This window comes from Rhinopithecus roxellana, chromosome 13 (genome assembly GCF_007565055.1).
Source record: "Rhinopithecus roxellana isolate Shanxi Qingling chromosome 13, ASM756505v1, whole genome shotgun sequence".
NCBI lineage: Eukaryota > Metazoa > Chordata > Mammalia > Primates > Cercopithecidae > Rhinopithecus > Rhinopithecus roxellana.
Genome location: NC_044561.1, coordinates 63,317,743 through 63,340,934, shown reverse-complemented (window position 1 = coordinate 63,340,934; position 23,192 = coordinate 63,317,743).

Genomic DNA, 23,192 nt, shown 5'->3' with positions numbered 1-23,192 from the left:
TAGCCTGCACATCCTGTTTGCACTGTGCATGGAGTTTAACCAAAGGGGAACATTTTGGGTATTCACAGGCCTTTTCTTAGCATGGGTGTTACCCTGGGCATGCATGTGATTTTCTAAATCCCAGGTAGACTCAGAAACTTTTGAATGCCCTAATTTCCCAATGAAACTCTCTCCCCTGCTTTCCCTCCTAGGCTTCTAGGACTCTATTGTTTGCTTCAAGTGTAATCTTTTGCCCCAGGCGGCAGTGGGTTTTGCACTTGCCTTACAATGTTTATTAGTCAACTCCATAGATTTTCAGACCCAGTTCCCAGTTATGCTAAACAAAGACAAGTGCCTTGCCTCAACACTTCGGGAAGCCCCCAGGCAATTTAGAGCAGGCAAATGCAATTCTTTGCCTCTTCTGGAACCAGGGATTCCACTAGAAACAAAGGCTGCCGTCTTCAAGATACCCCTGAGCTGAGTAGGGGAGTGTGGCAAGGACAAGTGAAAATGTCAAAAAGTATTTCTATCATTTTTAAGTTGTCTTTTTCTTAATTCAGCATTTATTTTGCTGCTATGAATCTTTCACTGTTTCCTAGAATTCTGACAAAGTTGCTTCTAACAGGTTTTGCACGAAGTTTGAATATTTCTGTGAGGGGTCTGCTTCTTCGATCTTTTCCAGCATTTGCACTGACATTACTAACTTTACTGCTGTTAAATCATAGAAGTGCCACACAAGTGTCATCTCAGTATATGTTCTAGTGATTAAACATTGGAATAACAGCTTCTGCTTCTGTCCCTAGAGGCCGGAAAGGTCATCTCACTGGAAAGGTGACGATGTTCCCAGCAACTCAAATGTTTATTTCAACTTTTCTGTGATACATCAGAAGTTAACATTTTGAAAGCATATTTAAGCCATATATAATTAAACATAGTTCTGTATTATTTTGTCCTCAAAATGTAACAATCTATTTTTTTTTTTGACGCCCCATGGTTTTCCTAGTCATATTTTTCTCATGGAAAGTTTGTGTCCCAAGTTTGGTTCCAACAAAATTTATATACTCCCCCCCAAAAAACTAAGATTAAAAGAGATATCTTAATTTAATAAAATCCCAGATACAACAATTTTGCTGATTTTCCTAATGACCCTAAACAGAATGACCTAAAACAGAACATTGAGGCATTTGAGGTAAATGTAAACATTCTGTCTTTGATATACCCAACGTGATGTGTGAGACATGCATCTGGGGTATCCTGCAGGGCAGGTGATGAGGTGTTACACTGAAAGAAAGCTGTCTGAATATGAGAGCTTCATCTTTGAAAATTATTCATGAATAGATAGAAGATGAAATCACGGGATAAGAAATCCCTCAGCAGTAAAGATATGGTGACAATTAGAGTGAATTCAACCCAGTTATATGGTATTTTTTATTAAAATAAATGGAATGGGAAAACACCAAAGTCGTACCTTGGAGGCCAATAGATTAAAATGTTTGAACCTTTTTTTTAATTAAAAAAAAAAAAAACCTTCAATACTAAATTTCAAAAACAAGCATATAAACAGATATTTTTCATAAACACAGTGTAAGTAAGGTTTTATTTTATTCTATCCTAACAGCTTTTATCTACAGCCTTGTACTCTGAGACAATTGAAAAGGGGCATAATGTGAAAGGCATTAATATCTGTTATATATCAAATATATTTCTCTTTTTTCCCTCTGATGACTACTTAAGGAAAAAAAAAAGTAACATAATATACAGAGGTAGCAAGAAAGAAAATAACTGGTGGCTCAGAGATTTTAACACATGTTTGGGAAATCAGAGGCAGATGGAAAGTTAAGACTCCATCAGAGATAGTGAAGGGAGTCATGGTCCAATATACACACAGGAAATGGTTGCAGAAGCACTCTTCTCCCCAATAGCAGCCTCAAGAAGCTCAAAGCTGGGAATGCAGAGGAAGGACATGTGGAGTTGAATAGCAGAGGAAGGCATTAGCAGAGTATTAGCAGAAGGTTATGCCAACAGTTGAAATTTTTGTTAATTATTCTTTGTTATTGAGGAGAGAGGCCATTTCTCTTACTGTCCCCTGTCTCCAAAGAGAAGGAGCAAGTGAAAGTTGAAAAATAACAGACTGGTTAGTGCCATTGGCAGGGCCTGTAGGTTAAAGATTAACCCCCACCCTAATTGCTTGTGCTATCTATAGATCACAGGCAATGGTATGCAGAAATACTTGCATTGCTTACCCCCACCGCTAACGTATGTGGACATAGTCACATGCCCCATGCTTGCTCAATCTATTATGACCCTTTCACGTGGGCCCCTTAGGGTTGTAAGCCTTTAAAAGGGCCAGGAAATCTTTCTCTGGAGAGCTTGGTTCTTGAGACACAAGTCTGCCAAGGCTCCCGGCTGAATAAAGCCTCTTCCTTCTTTAACCTGGTGTCTAAGGGGCTTTGTCTGTGGCTCGTCCTGCTACATTAGCTTTTATTAATAACTTATCCCACTTGTTGCATAGAATTATTGTTACTTCAACACTGACTTCTAGAATAGGGATCTAAAAAAGTGGAATTATCTGCCTAGAAAACACAAGAATTCCTGGCATAGTTTCAACTGAGCAAAACTAAATCTATCATCTGCACTTTGCTAATTTTAAGTTGATTCTAGTAGTCAAGATGGTAAACATGGCATTCCTATATAAAGAGAAATGTATGTATATTCCCAATAATGCTGTAATCATTTAGAGAATATGTAGAATGAGGTTGAGAGGACCCTCCCTCATAGAATCTTATCTAGTTGGTCTGGCATCTGGTCCTGCTATCTCTTAAAAGTTGCTCTGATGCCTTATTTTAGTGTGCAGCCACAGTTAGGAACAATATTATACACTGAATGTTTGTGTCCCCCAGAATTCACTTACTGAAATCTTAACCCCCAGTGAGAGGACTCTAGGAGGTAAGGCCTTTGAGAAGTGATTAGGTCATGAGGACAACTCCTACAAGTGGGATAAGAGCCCTTATAAAAGGAACCCCAGAGAACTCCTTTGCCCTTCCTTTCATGTAAGGACATAGCAAAAAAAAAAAAAAAAAAAAAAAGCCATCTGTGAATCAAGAAGCAGGTCCACAATGAATATGTGGATACCTAGATCTTGGTCTTGCTAGCCTCTGGGACTGTAAGAAATAAATACCTTTTTTTCACAAGCCACCTAGTCTATGCTAGTTTTTAAAACAGCAGCCTGAGGCCAGGTGCAGTGACTCACGCCTGTAATCCCAGAACTTTGGGAGGCTGAGAAGGGTAGATTACAAGGTCAGAAGTTCAAGATCAGCCTGTCCAAGATGGTGAAACCCTGTCTTTACTAAAAATACAAAAATTGACTAGTTGTGCTGGCAGGTGCCTGTAATTCCAGCTACTTGGGAGGCTGAGGCAGAGAATTGCTTGAACCCAGGAGGCAGAGGTTGCAATGAGCCAAGATTGGGCCTCTGCACTCCAGTCTGTGCGACAGAGCGAAACTCCATCTCAAAAAAATAAATTAAAATAAATAAATAAATATAAATAAAACACAATAGCAGCCTGTGTTGACTAACATAAAGACAAACAATGTCTATAATTATGTAGATAACTAATAATCACTAGGTATTAATAATCATTCTTTAAAGGTTTTTAGAATGCAAGACAGAAAAAATGTGTATATGTTACATTTATAGTTTGTATTAAAGTAACATTAATTTTTTTCAATAACAAGGTGCTAGAAAACAACTGAATAATATTTAAGAGGAAGTAAAATAGAACATAAATTTGATACTCAGTAAAATGCCAATCAAATATAAGGTCAGAAAAAACTAAACATTAAGCAAATATATGAAAATATTTGAAAAATATATATTACCAACATAAAAATTAAAACTAATACATAGGTATGCATAAACAGTGAACTAAAATCAGGAGTATGCTAAAAAGAAAATATACGTTTTGAATCAAAATGCCCACCCCCACATTTAACCTGAATACAGGGGGACCAAAACTACCAATCCACCATTTACCTGCATATGTTAATTTGCTAGGGCTTCTGTAAAAACTACCATGGATTGAATGACTTAAACAACAGAAACTCAAAGTGGGTAGACAAGGTCAATATTTACTCAGAAATTCTTGAAGCTGGGAGACTGAAATCAAGGTGCTGGCATGATTAGTTTCATTCTGTGGCTTCTCTCCTTGATTCATAGATGACCGTCTTCTCCCTTGGCATTAGTATGGTTGCTCCTTTGTGAATATGCATATCCATGTCCAAATTTCTCCCTCTTATGAGAACACCAGTGAGATTGTTTTAAGGCCCATACCTATGACTTTATTTTATCCTAATTACCTCTTTCAAGACCCTATGTTCAAATATAGTCACATTCTAAAATATTAGTGGTTAGAATTTCAACACATACATTTTGGAGGGACATATTCCAGCCCATAACACTAAAATAGCATGATTTTGCTATTCCACTGTCTTCAATAACATTACTGTACTTTCTCAAGTGTTTGTAGTCCAAGCAAATTGTTTAATTGTTCATTATGAAACTTCCTGAAGACCTCTCAGCTCTTCAATTCAATAAAAATTAACAGTGTGTGACCTGAGATTCATTAAATTCTCTGCTTCAAAATCTTCACCTTGTTTTTCACTAATCGAAGGCTATTGTATCATGTATTATTCTTAACCCAATCTTAATCAAGCCCATCAACATTGAAATTCTTGCCTTAAACTAAATCTCCAATTTTCAATAAATTCTAATGTCTCTTTCCTACTTCAAGGCATTGCCCAAGCTTCATAGAAATAGTGCTGTCCTTTACCTTGGTCAGCTTTCTCTTAGAAACAGGTTATGTTGTTGATATTTGGGGAATCCAACATTCTGCAACATGTAGCAGGCCTAAAAAGTGACCAATCTGCATTGGAAAGGAAATTCAGGGCACTGAGATGGATGCATCCAAATATAAGTAAGATTCATTTTAACATGTAATATGGCAGAAGGTGCTTGGTGTATTTATTAATAAAATGAAGTAATATGTATCTTTCATAAAAGTGCAAAAAGTATTGCCTACTCTAGGTAAAACAATCTATCAAAAGAAATCATGTTTTAATTATGATATAATTTGTGACATACATTTTGAAAATTATTTCTGTGCTATATAAAAGGATACCATTTTACATTGGTGTCTAACATTCTTATTCAAATAGGACAAGCTTCATGACTTTAATGTAGATCATCCATTCTTTCCTATCAATCTTCTTGGTGGACAAAATTATACAATCATAAATTTGCAAGCACTCTACATTGGAGTTTAATTTAGAACCAATAAACAGGCAACAATGAGAGAATAAAAAATCCTGCCACACAAAGAGACCTCCATACTGTTAAGAAAGGAAAGACCCAATTTATTATTGAGTATGGATCAGATTATATGAATGCGAGTACTGAGAAAGAGAAAACAGTCTGGATAAAATTTCACACGAAATTACACAATAATGTAAAACTTTTCTTATCTCCCTGAGAACAGTTAGTTCTACTTCGAGTTATACTTTCTTGTACACTTCATGAGAGATTTTCAAGTTAATTTTAGAGGTATGGATTCACAATTCCCAGGGTTAGAAGAGCTGAGATTTTATAGTTTAAAATCAAAAGATCGACCCTATTATGTCAAACACCCTAAAGAGGTACAGAGTAGCTGCCTCCCTGTTAGTAGACAAAAAATGAAAATAAAAAAAAAATTATCCTTATACAACTCATCAAAACTTATAGTTTCTAAACGTGTTGTAGACTTTGAAAACCTAACACAAGTTTTGAAACTGACAGACACTTAAAGAAACTTATAGTTTCTAAACATGTTATACAATTGGAAAATCAAATTATAGTTGCTGGAAGTTGGAAGATGAAACTGCTTAGAAATAGATGAGAGAGGGCTGAAGCACATATTTTCTTTTCTTACATAGTGGCATTGAGACATTATCTAAAATTAATGGATTAAGAAACATGAAACTAACAAAAATATATAAAATATTTGGTAAAGAAGAGGTATATTAAGTAAGCCAAATTCAATAAAGCAATTATCCTGGATATTGTTTGTTTGATAAACTGAGGTATGAGCATATTGTCAAGATTGCACAGGTGACTACCAATAGAATTAAGAAGAAGCTGTACAATGTGCATATATCTGGTAGTGGCATTGGATAGATGGATAATGAAATGACTCATTAGACTTCACAGAGTATGCTTATGAAAGACATTGTTGAGGCAAAGTATACAGTACCGCCAGAGAAAGAAGGCACAGATAAGCCCTGGGCATCAGCAAATCTCCTAGGAACAGCTCACCAGGATCCTTTCTTTGGTTATCAGAATTCTCTTTGTCCCTGGAAAATAACCACCAACACATATGTAAAGAAACCTGATTAGGAGAGATCGACCCAAGTGTCCAGTTAGGACTTTTATATACCTAGTCATGTAGTCAAAATCATATCTCCAATTAGTTATATCACCAACAAGTTAGATGTAAGGTACCTGCAAGTATGTTTTTCCCAGGTTTACAAGCAGGGCAATTTTGATCTTTAAACAGTATACTATAAATCGTTATGACTTCTTTTCATCATAGACAAGCTTCAAGAGCAATTGTCTAGGCTTACCAACAGAAGAATAATCAGAGAACTGCTCAGTCATGCTGTAAAGTAAAAAATAACTCTGTTACACAGAGATAGAGTAAGATGTCAAGTGAAATATTTATCCTAATTTTCATCTACCTCTTTCAATTTAACCAATAACAATGTTCAAAAATTAATTTTTGAAAGATATGCAGACTCTTATTAAAGCATGTTAGCCTATTTTTTGCTCTCACACATGAATATGAAAAAGCTAACAAAACTCCATTAAAATATGCTGACCAATGAAATAATTGTAATGAAATTAAATATACATGAAATTTCATTAACATCTCTCAATGAGATTATTTTTGCTGTTGTCATAATGATACAATATCAAATTTACTATCATTGGACATTTAAATTCAAATGCTTACTCTTTGAGAAGAAAATGAGAATTTAAAAATGAATAGACATCTGATTTGGTATTTCTATAAAAAACTAAATAATAGATAATTATGAACATGTTCAAGTGGAATTGTATAAATTCTATTTTGTGCAAAGTTCAACAAACATGAAATGTATACTTCTAATTTACTTGGTCAAGTATAATTCTACATTTAAAAAAAATTTTTAATAATGAAATTGACTCAGACACAGCTGAACTCATTGGATAAGGAAAAAAGATCACCCTTGCACTTTTTACGTAGGAAACTAAACTACTTTTCCAGCAATGTGTTCAGGTTTGTTTCTTTATTTCTTTTTCTGTTTTCTGATTTTAGCTTAACATATATGTATTGTATTATGTTGACCTTGCTAAGTTCAGAGTAAGTAACCATCTTAGACATTCTTATATCATTTTTACTTCTCTCATACAAGCACTTACTAATCCTTAGGATGTACAGGGGATTTAAGAAAAACAAAAAAGATTTGCCTATAGTTTTCTTCCTAAATAACAGACTTTTACCCCTGCCACCATTTGCCAATTTCATAAAGTCATGAAACTAAAATGAGGAAGAAAAGAATAGATTCCCACTAGACAGAAATAGGCATTAAAAGGACTTTTGGTAATGGGTATATCAGAAAAGGACAAAGGAGTAAAGTTGGGGGATAAATGTATTGACTGCTCCGTATCGTTCCCTCCTGCAAACACACACACGAGCACACACAAATTTCTATCAAAACTCTGCTTTCAGGTGATGGGGTGTTTTCAGAAATATCCAGGAAACCTTGGGTAAATCCCACAGTAGAGGCTCTTATTCGTTGTCTTCCAGAGAATAGCCTTTGAAATTGTTCGGTGTCTTAGAAGCATTTGGTATCCAGCATCCTACTCCTGTCCTGCTTAAGCGCTGGATTAGGAAAAAGAAAGACTGCCTGTTGCGGTGGCACGCGCCTGTCATCCCAGCACTTTGGGAGGCCGAGATGGGTGGGTCACCTGAGGTCGGAAGTTCAAGACCAGCCTGACCAACATGGAGAAACCCCGTCTCTACTAAAAATACAAAATTAGCAAGACGTGGTGGCACATGCCTGCAATTCCAGTTACTTGGGACGCTGAGGCAGGAGAATTGCTTGAACTCAGGAGGCGGAGGTTGCAGTGAGCCGAGATCGTGCCATTGCACTCCAGCCTGGGTGACAAGACCGAAACTCCGCCTAAAAAAAAAAAAAAAAAGAAGAAGAAGAAAGACGATAATGAGAATATTTACGCAAGTGGTCCAGAGAAAAACACGTCGAACTTGGGGAGGCAGAAGCAGCCAAGAAGCTCCAGAACTCCGATAGTTCAAACATGTCCTCAGAGAAGTTACATATGAGTAGGTGTCTGGTGTATGAAAAAAGACTACAGTGAATGGAGACCTCGAGTATCGCATCTAAGGTAGAGAATACACACGTACGGGGTGAATGAAGTACACCTGGTTGAATACTAGCACAAGGACCATCAAGAGGCACCTTTTATCTTCTCTCTGGCACTAGCATGTTTTAAGAACATCCTCTAGAGAAGGGTAGGTGGGAACCGAGAGTGCACTGAGTTTAAGCTTTGAAATGATTATTTGTACTTAAAATGTGTGTATTTTAAAATTAAATTAAAATTCAATCAATTTTATTTTAATGCCTCAGTACAAGCATGTAAGAATATACATAGTATGCTGCTTCTTCTTGTTTATTATTATTATTATTATTATTATTATTATTTTAGACGGAGTCTCGCTCTGTTGCCAGGCTGGAGTGCAGTGGTGCCATCTCGGCTCACTGCAACCTCCGCCTCCCTGGGTCAAGCGGTTCTCCTGCCTCAGCCGCCCGACTAGCTGGTATGACAGGCATGCGCCGCCACATAATTTTTTTTTTTTGTACTTTTAGTAGAGACCGGGTTTCTCCACGTTGGTCCGGCTGGTCCTGAGCTCCCGACCTCAGGTGATCCGCCCACCTCAGCCTCCCAGTGCTGGGATTATAGGCGTGAGCAACAGTGCCTGGCCAGTAATATTATTCTTAATAAACATAAATGAGGAATAATGCAAGAGGACACCAACTGGGAGGAGGCACTATGAAAACATCTTGAGTGCTTCTACTGTTACCTGTTGTCGATCTCATTTTGTGATCATTTACCAAGCAATACACCTACAATTTGTATCCTGTTCTGAATAATAGTTATACTTTTATAAATAAAAACGACATAAAAGGAAGAATCTAGGAAAGAAATTTACGGACATTATTTTCAAGATGACTCTTCCAAGAAACATGGCACCTCTACGAAGAGGAGAAAATAAATAGTCCAGTAACTTATGAGAGAGAAGTATCTGCTTGTTTATATTCTGGGGAAATGCTGGGGAGAGGAAGAATTACTTTTGTAGTGTCCTTGGTTAGATAATAAATGATGGGATCTACTACACAACAGAGGCACACGCCTTGCTTAGAAACATACAGTTCATCTGTGATTAATAGTGGAAAAATAGGACATGTCAGTACAGATGCAAAGGGTAATTTTGAGCATTATACGAATGTAAGTGGGTAACATAAGTGAGGTTTCCTGACATATTCTAAATCTCCAATATGTTACTCAATAGCTGTAATAATATTGCTGCTATAGTTTGATTAGTGGATGAGTGGTGAGGAATATGAGGTAAAAATCAAACAGTACCAAAAAAAAGTATTTCTTTTAAAGGCAACATTAATTACTTTGCATAGCAAGAAAATTGTACATGTTTATACCTAGCAAAACACATATTTACAAGTGTAAAAGTAAATCTACAAAAATGTAAAAGTGAATACATTCCAATTCATAGCTAAATACAGTCAATACATCATAACTAAAATGTTAAAAAATTTCAGATTAAAGAAACCTTGCACATAATTTAACCTTGTAAATAAGTTAAAGTAAGGCTTCTGTTTATTGTATAACAATATTTTATTTGGGATTAAACATTTTCAAGAAGCATGGCTTTATTTTTTATCTACAAGCGGCGTAGTTAAAACAGTAACTCACATTTTGACTTATCTGACACATTTACTCATTATTGGGATTTAGAGAATGAGCACTAATTAGGTTGAGCTGTATGAAGTGTGATATTCAACCATTCTGACCTTCAGAAATAATTTCTTATGGGTTAATCTAACAATTTAGTAAAAAGAGATCCTTTTCTACTTTTAATGGACATTGTTAGAATATGATTTAAGGAACAATTTTATTTTAAAAAGATATTAAAGATTCTTTGCTTAAACATTAGATATGTTCATGCCTCCATTTTCACAAAAATAGTACGATTCTGGCCAATAAGAATTTGGTTGGGAAATGCATCATATAATATTTAACTTTGAAAAGTAATAAATTAAAATGTTATTTGAGTCAGTTTTCCCTCTTCTAAAGAGAAGAGTCAAAGTTTTTAGCATCTCAAGGAAGTAACATTTTAAATTTAAAGGAGCTTATATTTATTGAGGAAATACTACGTATAAGGTTGCATTCTAAATTATTCATGGTCAACATCTCACTTAAAGCTCATTTTGTGGAAAGAAAATTACTATGCTCCACGTTTATTTAGTTTAGTTTTGTTTTGTTTTTCGAGATGGAGTCTTGCTCTGTCCCACAGGCTGGAGTGCCATGGCGCAGTGGTGTGATCTCGGCTCACTGCAACCTCTGCCTCCCAGGTTCAAGCAATTCTCCTGCTTCAGCCTCCCAAGTAGCTGGGATGACAGGCACGCGCCAGCATGCCCAGCTAATTTTTGTATTTTTAGTAGAGAAGGAGTTTCACCATGTTGGTTAGGCTGTTCTCAAACTCCTAACTTCCTGATTCGCCTACTTCAGCCTCCCAAAGTGTTGGGATTACAGGCCTGTACCACAGCACCCGGCCTATGCTTCACATTTTAAAGATAAGAGGTGATGCTCAGGAAGTTTGTGCTGCACTTGGTGTCAGCATTCCAATAGTTGTGCAACACTGTGGTGATTTCAAACTCAGATGGAGAAATGTATCTCTGCGTAATTTGAAATAGATTTTAAATCACAAATTTGGCATCTCCACACGTTCATATGTAGCAATAACTAGCATGCAAATGTCAAATTTTAATATTCGACAGCTTCAATCATATTTTGACACCAAATACTTCGTACATTATTGTTGTTATTATTATTGTTATTATTATTATTGAGATGGAGGTTTGCTCTTCTTGCCCACACTGGAGTGCAATGGCACGATCTTGGCTTACTGCAACCTCTGCCTCCTGGGTACAAGCGATTCTCCTGCCTCAGTCTCCTGACTAGCTGGGATTACAGGCGCGTGCCTTCACGCCTGACTAATTTTTTTCATATTTTTAGTAGAGACGGGCTTTCACTATGCTGGTCAGACTGGTCTCGAGCTCTTGACCTCGGGTGACCCACCTGCCTCGGCCTCCTAAAGTGCTGGGATTAAAGGCGTGAGTCCCAGCGCCGGGCCAATAAAATTATTTTTATCTTTATATAAAAGCGATTAGTGTATACATCCAAATGCTACATCATTTACAGTTTTGGTATGTTAATATTATAATGTTACTGACTTGGAAAAAATCAATATGATTTTACTAACGTATGATCAGTTATTAACAAGGGCAAAAAAATACTGAAAGGTCTAGAAAGACCTTGCTCTCTAATTATGAAGAAATAAAAATAGCAATATGCAATGATGTAATTACAATATGCAATGATGTAATTACAATATATTTTATTAACAATGTTGCATTTCTGTGAGAATTTTTTATATACAGTTGGTCCTTGAACAATACGAGTCTGAACTGCACAAGTCTACTTATACACATGGCTACCCTTCTACCTTGTCCACCTTTCCAGCATCTGCCACCTGTGAGACAGCAAGAGAAACCTTTCTTCCTCCTCCTCCTCAGCCTCCTCAAGGTGAAGACATGAAGATGAAGGCCTTTATGATGGTCTACTTCCACTTAATGAACAGTAAGTACATTTTTGCTTCCTTATAATTCTCTCAATAACATTTTCTTTTCTCTCACTTACTTCATTGTAAGAATGTAATATATAATACATATCACCTACAAAATATGTGTTAATTGATTTTATGCTATCAGTAAGTCTTCCAGTGTACAGTAAGCTATTAGTAGTTAAGTTTTTGGAGTCAAAAGTTATACGCAGATGTTTTACTGCATGGGAGTTGGCCCCTCAACCTCCATATTACTCAAGGGTCAGCTGCATTAGGTTACAAGATAAAAGTTCATACCCTTATTTTACATATGAGAAGCTGAACTCAGAGAGCCAAAATGATATGCCGTGCTCAACCCAGGTCTAATTTATTATATCAGGGTGTGAAGTCCATTCTTTCCCATGGAAACTACTATTTCCTTTGAATCTCTTCCGTACTCAGGGCATACACACTTACCCAAGGAAGCTAAGATGACGAAATTATTCAAAAATCAAAAATATTCAACCACTAAAAAAGTTGAGTAAAATTAAAGTTGATTTAAGATAGATATGTGTTTTTATCAGAATAAAGTACATATATGTATGCATAAAGTACATATATACATATAATTATATGTGTCTACACATACTTATAGTAATATATATATGAATATATATTTGAAAAATTTTAATGAAGCGGAGAGCTTTCAAGATAAAGCAGGTATTCTAGAGAGGTATGTCACATTTCTAGACAATCCTAGAAATTGAGTATAGAATAAGTTAAAGATTATACATGCACATATCTGAACTTAGACGTTATGTTATTGAAACAGCGAGAATTACTATGACTGGAGAGATTTATTGCTGTATTGCTAAAGAGTATAAATTAAATTCCATATGTTTATTAAACTCTCACTGTATTTTAATACTTAACTTTTGTTCTTTCCAAAAGCAACATATACCTAACAAAGTTACATACGCATACAATTGTACATTTGTCTACATTATTAATATTTTTATAATTTTATTTTACATAGGCACTGTAGATGTGTGTCTGGGTGTATATGCAACTGATGTAAGGACCATAACGTGGTGTTAGCACAATAACAATTAAATTCCAGCTTTAAGAGAAAATAAATATCCAAATAGCCCATGCTTTTATTTTTTTATTTTATTTATTTATTTATTTATTTGTTTATTTATTTATTTATTTATTCGTATTTATTTATTTATTTATTTGAGACAAGAGTCTCGCTCTGTCGCCCAGGCTGGAGTGCAGTGGCGCGATCTCGGCTCACTGCAAGCTCCGCCTCCCGTGTTCACGCCATTCTCCTGCCTCAGCCTCCCCAGTAGCTGGGACTACAGGCACCCGCCACCTTGCCCGGCTAATTTTTTGTATTTTTAGTAGAGACGGGGTTTCACCGTGTTAGCCAGGATGGTCTTGATCTCCTCTTCGTGATCCCCCAGCTTAGCCTCCCAGAGTGCTGGGGTTACAGGCGTGAGCCACTGCACCCGGCCTAAACAGCCCATGTTTTTAAAAGAGTCTTTGACTTTTAAAAGCGAAGTAATGCAAGTCGAGAATTTTCACTTCAAGGACATTTTCAAAGGATGTCACCGTTTTCTATTGTTATAATTTTACCAGCGTTTCTCCTTGCTAATCACTGTGTTGTATCCATATAATCAGTGTTTGTACTTTTTCTCTCATTATTTTCATCATTTGATGTGTCTCTTGCATTAGACCCTCGACTTGATGCCCTTATTCATTCTTAGGGGTCCTATTAAATCAATTATGAAATTCTTTCCAAATCATTTATGTCCTTCCTATTTTCATTTTGCCTGCAAACATGATAATTGCACTTATTCTTAAAGCATCTTCCAATGATTCTGCTACTTCTCTGAAGATCATATTCTTGGCTGTATTTCCTCGGTTATATTTCTCAGAATATTATGTCATTTTTGGCTTTCTCTTCCTCAGGCTAATTCATTAATCACTGAGAGTTATGTCTGCCTCTTTTAACAGTCTATACAACCAGGTCCTCTAAGGTTTCTAATGACTTCTTAATCATAAAGACATTTCCTTTACCATCCTACTTCTTAACCTCTCTTGTTTCATGAAGTTAAAAAACAAAAAACAAAACAAAACAAAAAACCAGCATAGGTTCTTAAATGATACATGAATCCATATTTTGGCATTGCCTATGTCAGTTTTAATAAGTCTTTTTCCCTTTATACACCAAATGTAGATAAGGTCATTTGAAAGGCTATTTAGCGACATATGATTTATGAGTAATCAGCCCAAATACCCAACACAATTCAAGGCTGAAAAATAATAGATTATATTTCTTTTACTAATCTATGTTTTATTTAATTATGTTACATGAGAATAAATTTTGTTTTAAGCCCTATGTCTTTTTTTTATTTATTTAATTATTTTTTTATTACTTTATACTTTAAGTTCTAGGGTTCATGTGCATAACGTGCAGGTTTGTTACATATGTGTACTTGTGCCATGTTGGTGTGCTGCACCCATCAACTCGTCAGCACCCATCAATTCATCATTTATATCATGTATAACTCCCAATGCAATAGCCCTATGTCTTTAATACATTCTTAGCACCTTACATACAATTGTAATTAATAAATGATATTTGAAGTATATAATTATTTTCCTTTAATTTTGGTGGAGCTAAATAAAATCGGGAGCTCTATTTTTCAACTTTCTACAGCATATTTATTTTGGAACGGTGAGACACTCCCATGATTTCAGGTATCACATGCATAAGTTTGGTCACTAATCTGTATTCCTTTCTCACTTTGACCTATTGAGTTCAAGTTGCACATGTTTAGTTGATAGGTTGCTAGTTTACTTGCTCCTCAAACTAAAAATAAGCTCTTTTTAAATGTTTCAATATAGTTTGCGTAAAGCGTGTGATATAAAAAATTATCAGCAATATGATTCCGCTCATTGGTATTACAACACCATTTAGATAAATAGTGTTCCCATTCTCTCAGGCACTGTTTGCCCAGACACATATTATCCCTGACCAAGTTCGGACAATTAAATTGCAAATTGCATCTCTCACAAATCATTCTTCTTTTGTTCTTTTCTTGGACAACATTCTAACCCCTGCCCTGTTTTCTTTTGCCTCAAAATGCTGGCAGAGAATTTGTATGATTACACATTTTCTACTGAATATAACTAAAGACCTCCATGACCTTACCCCTGGCCTGTCTTCTCACCACCATTCCAAGTTCTTTATCCCACTATTTCCTCTTATGAATCTCATTTCTCACTCACACTGAACTGGTCAGTATGATCCATGTAGCCTTCGTAAATTTCCATGTTGATTTCCATTCTTTCCTTATGACTGGAATTCATTGGCTCTCATTTTTATCTATCTTTGTTTAAAGCTGCACATCCTGCAAGGCTTAGCTCCAATGACCTATGTGTATCAAATATTTCTTCTCTTAAACTTTTGAAATAAGTATTGGCTTATTGGCTTATTTGTCCATCTATACCATTCCGGGATTTTTTTTTTTTTTTTTTTTTTTTTTTTTTTCTGCAGTGGCAGTGAGGGATGTGGTGTATTTTTATAATTTTATGTTGGCTTCACCTCCACTTTGAGGGCAGGTTTAACTTTCTAACACCAGAAGCAGGGCTCAGTCATCCTTGACATAGTTTCCAGTTCTATACCACATCCAAATGGTTCAAGCCGGTGGCTAGAGATAAGAACTTAGCAGCATTTTTCTCACCTAACTGACTGGTTCCCCTTCTTTTAAACAGACATTCAGGCACTTGTCTGTGAACTTAAAGTAGTCCCACACCCTATTTCCTCATGCATACTGCTGATTGCCAAAATGTTCTGTCTCTGTCCGCCTGATCCTCCATCCCTGCTTCCTGGGACCTGGGAATGGAGAATTGTCCTCTGGACTCCTCGTGCCCTCCCTGCTCAGGATATGTAAGTAAAAGTCATTGCACTTTTATAGTGGTAGTGTACTGAATTTGTACCTTCCATCTGAAAAATTAGGGACATCTGTAGGTCCTGGAACCAGAGTGATGGTGAGGTAGGTATAAACTGGGCATGGATCAGACAAGAGCCACAAGGGCATCTGCCAGTATAAGCAAGTTTCCCGTGTGAGAAGCCCCCTGGTCATGGGTCAAACAACTAGGCATTAGGTCGCCCACCAGGTAAAATAATGTCCTGTGAGAGGCACACTGTAAACACTCACATTCAACTCTCTTTCTATTTTCTTAAGGCAGGGTTGCCAGCTACTTTGGTACTGGAACCCCTAATTAGTTGGAGGGGCTCTCAAAACAGGATAACTTATTATTATCTATTTAAACCTATACATTGTCTATATTTTTTTCTCCATTACAATTTTGTTAATACTGGGGAATCATGAACTCAATCATAGATGTTCGTATTTCTGACATTCTTAGGAATGTATCTTGCACATCCTTCTATTACATCTGTGTATATCTTTATAACACAAAAATTATTCCTGCATATATTTTACTGTTTTATTGCTCTAAAAGCTTTATGAGGAAGAGGGAGATAAAAATGGGATAAAATACTATATGACAGGGCAATTGAGGTGCGCTCGTAACACATTTTATTCTCATTTAATCAATACCAAAACAGTGGCTTTGAAATATTTGGAGGTTTGTAAATATTGCAGCCACATAATAGAAGCTCAAAAACTTCTTCACAATGATTTTAACGCTAGGATCTGGGAATATGGAATGCAAAATAAATGTGTAACATTTTATAGAGACAAATCTTTGTTTTTATATTAATGTGTGAACATAATTGCTGTTATGGGTTGAATGTACCCTCTACAAAATTCATGTTGAAACTTAATCTCCACTGTGATGCAATTAAGAGGTGGGGGCCTTTTGAGAAGTGATGAAGTCACGGTGCTCAGTGCTCAGGAATGGATTGATAAAAAAGAGGTTTCAGCAAGAGTTCGCCCCTTTTTGCACTTGTGTCTTCCGCCATGGGAGGATGTCACTGTCAGATGTATTCTGTTATAGCAGCACAAAGGGACTAAGGCAATTGCCTACCCTGCTTGGGAAATGCAGAGGCCTGGTGTGGAATTTAGCAGTGTCATGAGCTTGCATCAGCCTGGATCACTGAATCACAACATGTAGGACACACTATGGAGAGTTTCTCGTGCCAAGATCAGACAGGGTATATGCAAGAATAAATGTGTGCATGACTCAAACCAGAGGTTGTGTTTATTTCTTAATTACTACATTGTATTCTTGCTATCCTGACTAATCCAGCCAGCAACCTTACAATTCTAATTATCTGACTGTAGATCCTTCCAGGTTGTCTATGTACATAAACTTGTCCTCACTCACTTTGCAAAAGCTAACTATTTTGTTTCCTTTTTTTTTCCAATCATGTCAACTTAATTTTGGCTTGTTTATTTATGCACTGAATGTTGAATTGAAGAGATATGGCGAAAATACTTTACTTGCTTCTCATTTCAAAGGAAAAGCTCTTAAAATTTACTATTAAATATAATTCTTATTATAAGTTTTTATAAACTAAGGAAATTACTTGTGTCATTCTATTTAAGATTCTTTTCAATTTGATCATGCACTGTTATTGAACATAATCTAATAATATTATTTTAAATCCATTGAAATAAATATGTTGATTTTCTTTAATCTTCTAATCCAGAGACTTACATCAGTGGATTTTCAAATGTTCATTCAGTTTTGAATTTTGGGGGAGGATTATATTTTTAAACCACTGTTGGATTTAGTATTTTAACATTAATGTTAAATTTTTATTTATAGTTATGAGTGTATTAACTTGTAGTTTCTCATTCTCCTACAATTTTTGTATCAAATTTATACAAGATTTATAAATTTGAAGAGATTTGTTGTTCTTGTTTAATCTTGTTTTAAGGTGAGAATGATTTATTCCACAAATGTTGGGAAGAATTCAACATTAAAATGCTTTGGGAATGATGATAACTGTTTGGTTATTATTTAAGTATTAATTTTATTATTTAATAATGTGAGACTACTCATATTACCTATTTTTAGTTAGGCATGGAAATTTTTATTTTTCTATTTAAATTTCTATTTAAAAGAACATTTTTTATTTGATAGTATAATTTTCTATCGTATTTTCTTCTTTTAATATTTTTACTACATATTGAATTTTGTCTTCTTTCCAACTCCTAATTGTATCTATTCATCAATTTTGCCACAAGTTGATCAATTTTATTAGATTTGAAATTACAAGAATTTACATTTGTTGATTGTGTGTGTGTGTTTGTTTTTTAATGTGTTATGCACCGCTGTTATTCTCTTATTCCTTTTATAAACTCATAAGTTAGAACCTGGGCATGGATTTCCTTTCTTCCCAAATAAACATTTAAAGATAAAATTATCCTGTTAAGTATGTTTTCAAAAGTTTTTACCTATGTTATGATAGCAAACAATTCAATGTAAATAAATCCTAATTTCCATTGTGACTGATTCTTTTACCTGTGTTTGCCTTCAGTGCAGCTTATATTTTCTAAATTGTTTCTTTTAGTTATGTTTTTGGTTGATTTCCAAATTACATTATGGTCAGAGAAAGATATATATAATATCATATTTTAATTTCTGAAGTTTACTTTGCTAATTATTTTAAGGTCAATTTTTAAATTTACCATGAATTCTGGAAAGCAATATACATTCTCCAGGTATTGAGTGAATTGTTCATATCTACCAATTAGGTTAACTTCCTTGTATTGTTCAAATCCTCAATTATCTATTTTTTCTGATTTATTAGATTATTTTGTCTGATTTATCTTCCAGGAGGTGTGTGCTAAAACTGCTCAATATGATTCTGAATTTTGTTTAATTTATTCTTGGAATTTTGTCAATTTTTTGTTCCATCTACTTTCAAGCTATGTTACCAGGCAATTTACCATGAGATGGTTATATCTTCTTGCTGAATCAAATATTTTACCCTTATGCAGTGATTTATTAAAAATTAATGTCGAATTTGTTTAGTATGTCTCATACCAATTAATTTATATCTGTCTTATTTGGCTTAGTATTTATAAGTATGTCTGGAGTTTTTTTTAAGTTAATAATCCCAGAGATTTTTTAAAGTTAACAACTTTTCTTTGAATATGTGAAAAAGATTTAATTCACATTCCATTTCTGATAAGTTTAATATTTACTGTCTCAGGGTTTTTGTTTAATATTTCTATTATCTTTCTTATCCTGATTATGGAGTCCACCATTTGGGAACAGTTTTGAGGGAATTTTTTTGAGATTTGCTTTAATTAAGTTTTGCTTTTGTTTTTCCCAGGGAAATAAAGCAACAACGTAACTTAGGTGTATTTAAACTAAATTATTTACTTGGGTTTTTCTGGAAGCAGGTGTGGTATAAATTCTAATCCCAAACCTGTTTGAGGACCGTCATGAAACTAGAAATTCGGTGAGGCAGATTTTCTTCTCAGTATCTATCCCTGTCAAATGGATAGTGTTATTTCTAGTAAAAAGGGCCACATGCTTGTCTCCTGTGTCCAAAGTTCTAAGTCATAAAGGATTGCATATACCCTACCTGCTGGGTTTGGTAGTGCTATTTTCTCTATTGTTGTATTTATTCTCTTATTTTTCAGAAATTTTTTCTCACTTTCTTGCCGTCTCTGGAACGTGTGTGTATATATATATCCGTATTATCTTATCTTATTTTATTATCTTATATTATCTTATATTTAATTATCTTATATTTAATCACAAGGCACACATTTTCTGAGAAAGTATTCTTTCCTGTGCTGAATAACTTTCCAGATGTATACATTTAATCAGTAAATTATTAGGTTAAATTTTCTTGCTCTTATTCTTCAATTTACTGGTGTTTGTCATATATATGTATATGTATATATGTATATGTATGTATATATGTACACATACACACACATATACATATATGCATGTGTGTATATATGCATATATGTATATGTGTATACATATATGTATATTTGTATATATATTTGTGTATATATACACACATCCAGTTTTTGCCTCATAACTCCCATATCCCTTTTCATAACGTTGAGGGTCTTTGGGTCTCAGAAAACAGAATCTCTCTCTTCAACCTTCTCCTGTCTTCCTTTCACTTGCCTAAGGCAGGACTCTAATCTGACTGTGGGTCCTAAGACCTTCATTCCAGAGGGGCTCCTGCCTCACACACTGAAGGAAGCAATACTGCATGCAAGGCCAAGAAGAATCTGAACAGACAAACGTTGCCGGGTTAGGATTATACTCCTTTTGTCCAGTCACATTTCCACACAATTGTCAATCATGCCTATCCAATGAAGTTTCCGTAAAAGGCCCATGAGGACAAGATTCAGAGAGTTTACAGACACCTGAACAAGTGGCGATTCCCAGAAGGCAACACATTCAGAGAGGGCACGGAAGCTCTGTGCCCCTTCTCACATACCTGATCCTAGGCAGTCCTTCCTCTGTATCCTTTGTAGTATCCTTTCTAATCAACTGGTATATTTAAATGTTTTCCTGAGTACTGTGAACTGTTGTAGAAAATTACTTGAACCAAAAGAGGTGGTTGTGGAAAACCCATCTTGAAGCTGCTTGTTCAGAATATTCAGTCAGGAACCAAGAAATATAGCAAGATCTGCCACGGACAAAACCCCTCAGACACGGAGATAGTGAAGGGAGTGGCTTGAATCAGCTGGGAGCATCGGCACGCTAGTGTCTTAAAATCCGAGCTCGTCAGGTGCTTAACTTCTGTCCCTTTTAAGGCTCACAACTCTAAGGGGGTCCACGTGAGAGGGTCGAAATCGATTGAGCAAGCCAGGGGGTACCTGACAGGGGCTGCGAGCTCTGGTGGTCAGAGTGAAACAGAACAGAACGGGAGGTTTCACAATGTCCTTCCGTACAATATCTGGAATCTATAGATAACAACAGTTGCTAGGTCAGGGGTCGAATTTTAACTACCAGGCTTATGTCAGGCAGGCCCAGGTCTGGTTTCGGGTCTGGTTCCTGGGCACCGGGCTACCTGCTTTTAGTTTCGCTTCTCTTTCCTTTTCTGAGTATAAAGCAATATAAAAAATTATGAGAGGGTCTCTCTCTTTCCTCACGACTAGTGTCTGGAGGGAGGGCAGTTCTGAAAACGGAGCTCCCCACCTGTGGAATCTGACACTTACCTCTACGTGGACAGAGTCAGAATTGAATTGGAGGACACCTTATTGGTGTCCGATGCGGAAATCAACCCCCACCACACACCAGTTTGGCCACAGAAGTCCTTTTGTGTGTTGATGATTGCTGTGGTGTGAGAGCAAAGAAAAACATAGTATGAATTATTCTTAAACAATACCCCTTTTGCTTATAATCTAGTATTTGTGTAATAAGAAATGTGTAGCCATACAAAGTCAATTACTTTCCCATTAGCCACTTGCTTTCCTCTAGTTTTTCCCTCTCAGATTGAATGCTAGAAGACAGTCTTATTCATAACAGTCAGTTTAAATTCACATAATTAGAATTCATCTAGCTTTTCAGTAGTGTGTGAAAAGATGCGTAACTACTCGTATAGGCTTGAACAGTAAATACAAATATTGTCAGAGTATCCTATCTAAAGCCTTACATTTAGTATCTTCACATGTGTGGTTTAACCCATTTTATTTTCTAGCAGAGAACTGATGTGTTTACATTGATTTAAAACGACTCATTATCCAATGTGAGGGGAGAAGGATTTCTGATTGGCACATATCATTGACCTTGAGCTATGTTAGAAATTTTGGACAGGAATGTAGAATTGTACTATGGTTTTCAGAATATAGGAATGTAGGATTGTACTGTGGTTTTCAGAATATAGGAACGTATTCAGAATATAGGAACGTAGAATTGTACTATGGTTTTCAGAATATGGTATGTTAATTCAAAATCATAATTTTAGAAATATATTTGCATGACTATGTTTAAATATTATTGAGTAGACCTTGCAATACCATTACAGTGACAATGAGTATTGCTACAAACAGCTATGCCAGTGTTTTCACTATCACTGGAACTACCATTGCCCCCTTACATTTCTCTTGGCCTTCCTTGCTCAGCTGAGCCCTACAGCTGAGAAAATGTGGCAATGTGGTAAGGTGGTTCGAAAATATTAATTCATTGGAGAATTATCCCTCCTGCAGTTCCTTCACTTCTTATAGACATACATTTACTGAACTAAAAAAGATCGAAATGTTACATTTTACCTTTATATTATGCCCTGCAAGTCACAGAGCAGTAAAATATACTTAAAACTGTGAAGGCACTATGGGAATCATAAGAATTTGATGTTGCTGAGAGCATCTAGGACATTTAAAGAGGAGAATTAAGGGTAGTATACCTAATGGGAATAAAAATCAAGATCACAGTAACAGAGATAAAAGTGTTGCAAAGAAGGGATGAAGACATCTTGGTGGGGCTGCCTTTTTTTTCAGTCGTTAAATTATCTATTTATTAATGTAGGGACATTTATCTCTTGACTTTGATATAATGATCTTGGTAATATATATCTACATCTGAGGAAAAATTTTAACTTCTTCTCTGCAAAGTTTGCGTCTTCAACCATGCTCATAAAATGCCAAGCTAGTAAAAAGTGTTTTAAATTTGGTAAAATTCGTCTCTTCACAAAGATTTTACAGCACTTTTGGCTATAATATCTGAATAAGATAACCTAGACATGTGAATGACTTCAGAAATGTTAGTACTAAATTCTTTGTAGTTGCTTTATCATGTTTTTCCATATTAGTACAGAAAGGAAATCAGTTTTAAGTTAAAAAGACCCACAGTATGAAACAATTACCATGGTTACATACCCTACACTACCCTGACTCCATCCAACTTAGTTTTACTCTCTCAACGCATACAACAAGATGTCCTGGGTGAAAATGAGTTCGTTTAATGACTAGTCTCTGTCACAAGCTACATTTGGGCACAGAAACACGTTTTTCTACTGAACTTAGGTCTGTTTTTACTTTTTTCTGAAAATAAATAATGTTTTCTACCTTCCTCCTTTTGGTACAGGTGTCCAGCTTGTATTAAAAATGCAAGATCACTGTAGTCGAAAAAGTACATATTTTGGCCTCAGACAAATTTGGAATTTCATGTTTATTCTTCAGCCAATGCACGGCAAGTTCTTGAGCCATTTTGTTAATCTCACTGACCCTCAGTTTAGTAGGTCTCATTATTGTTTTGAA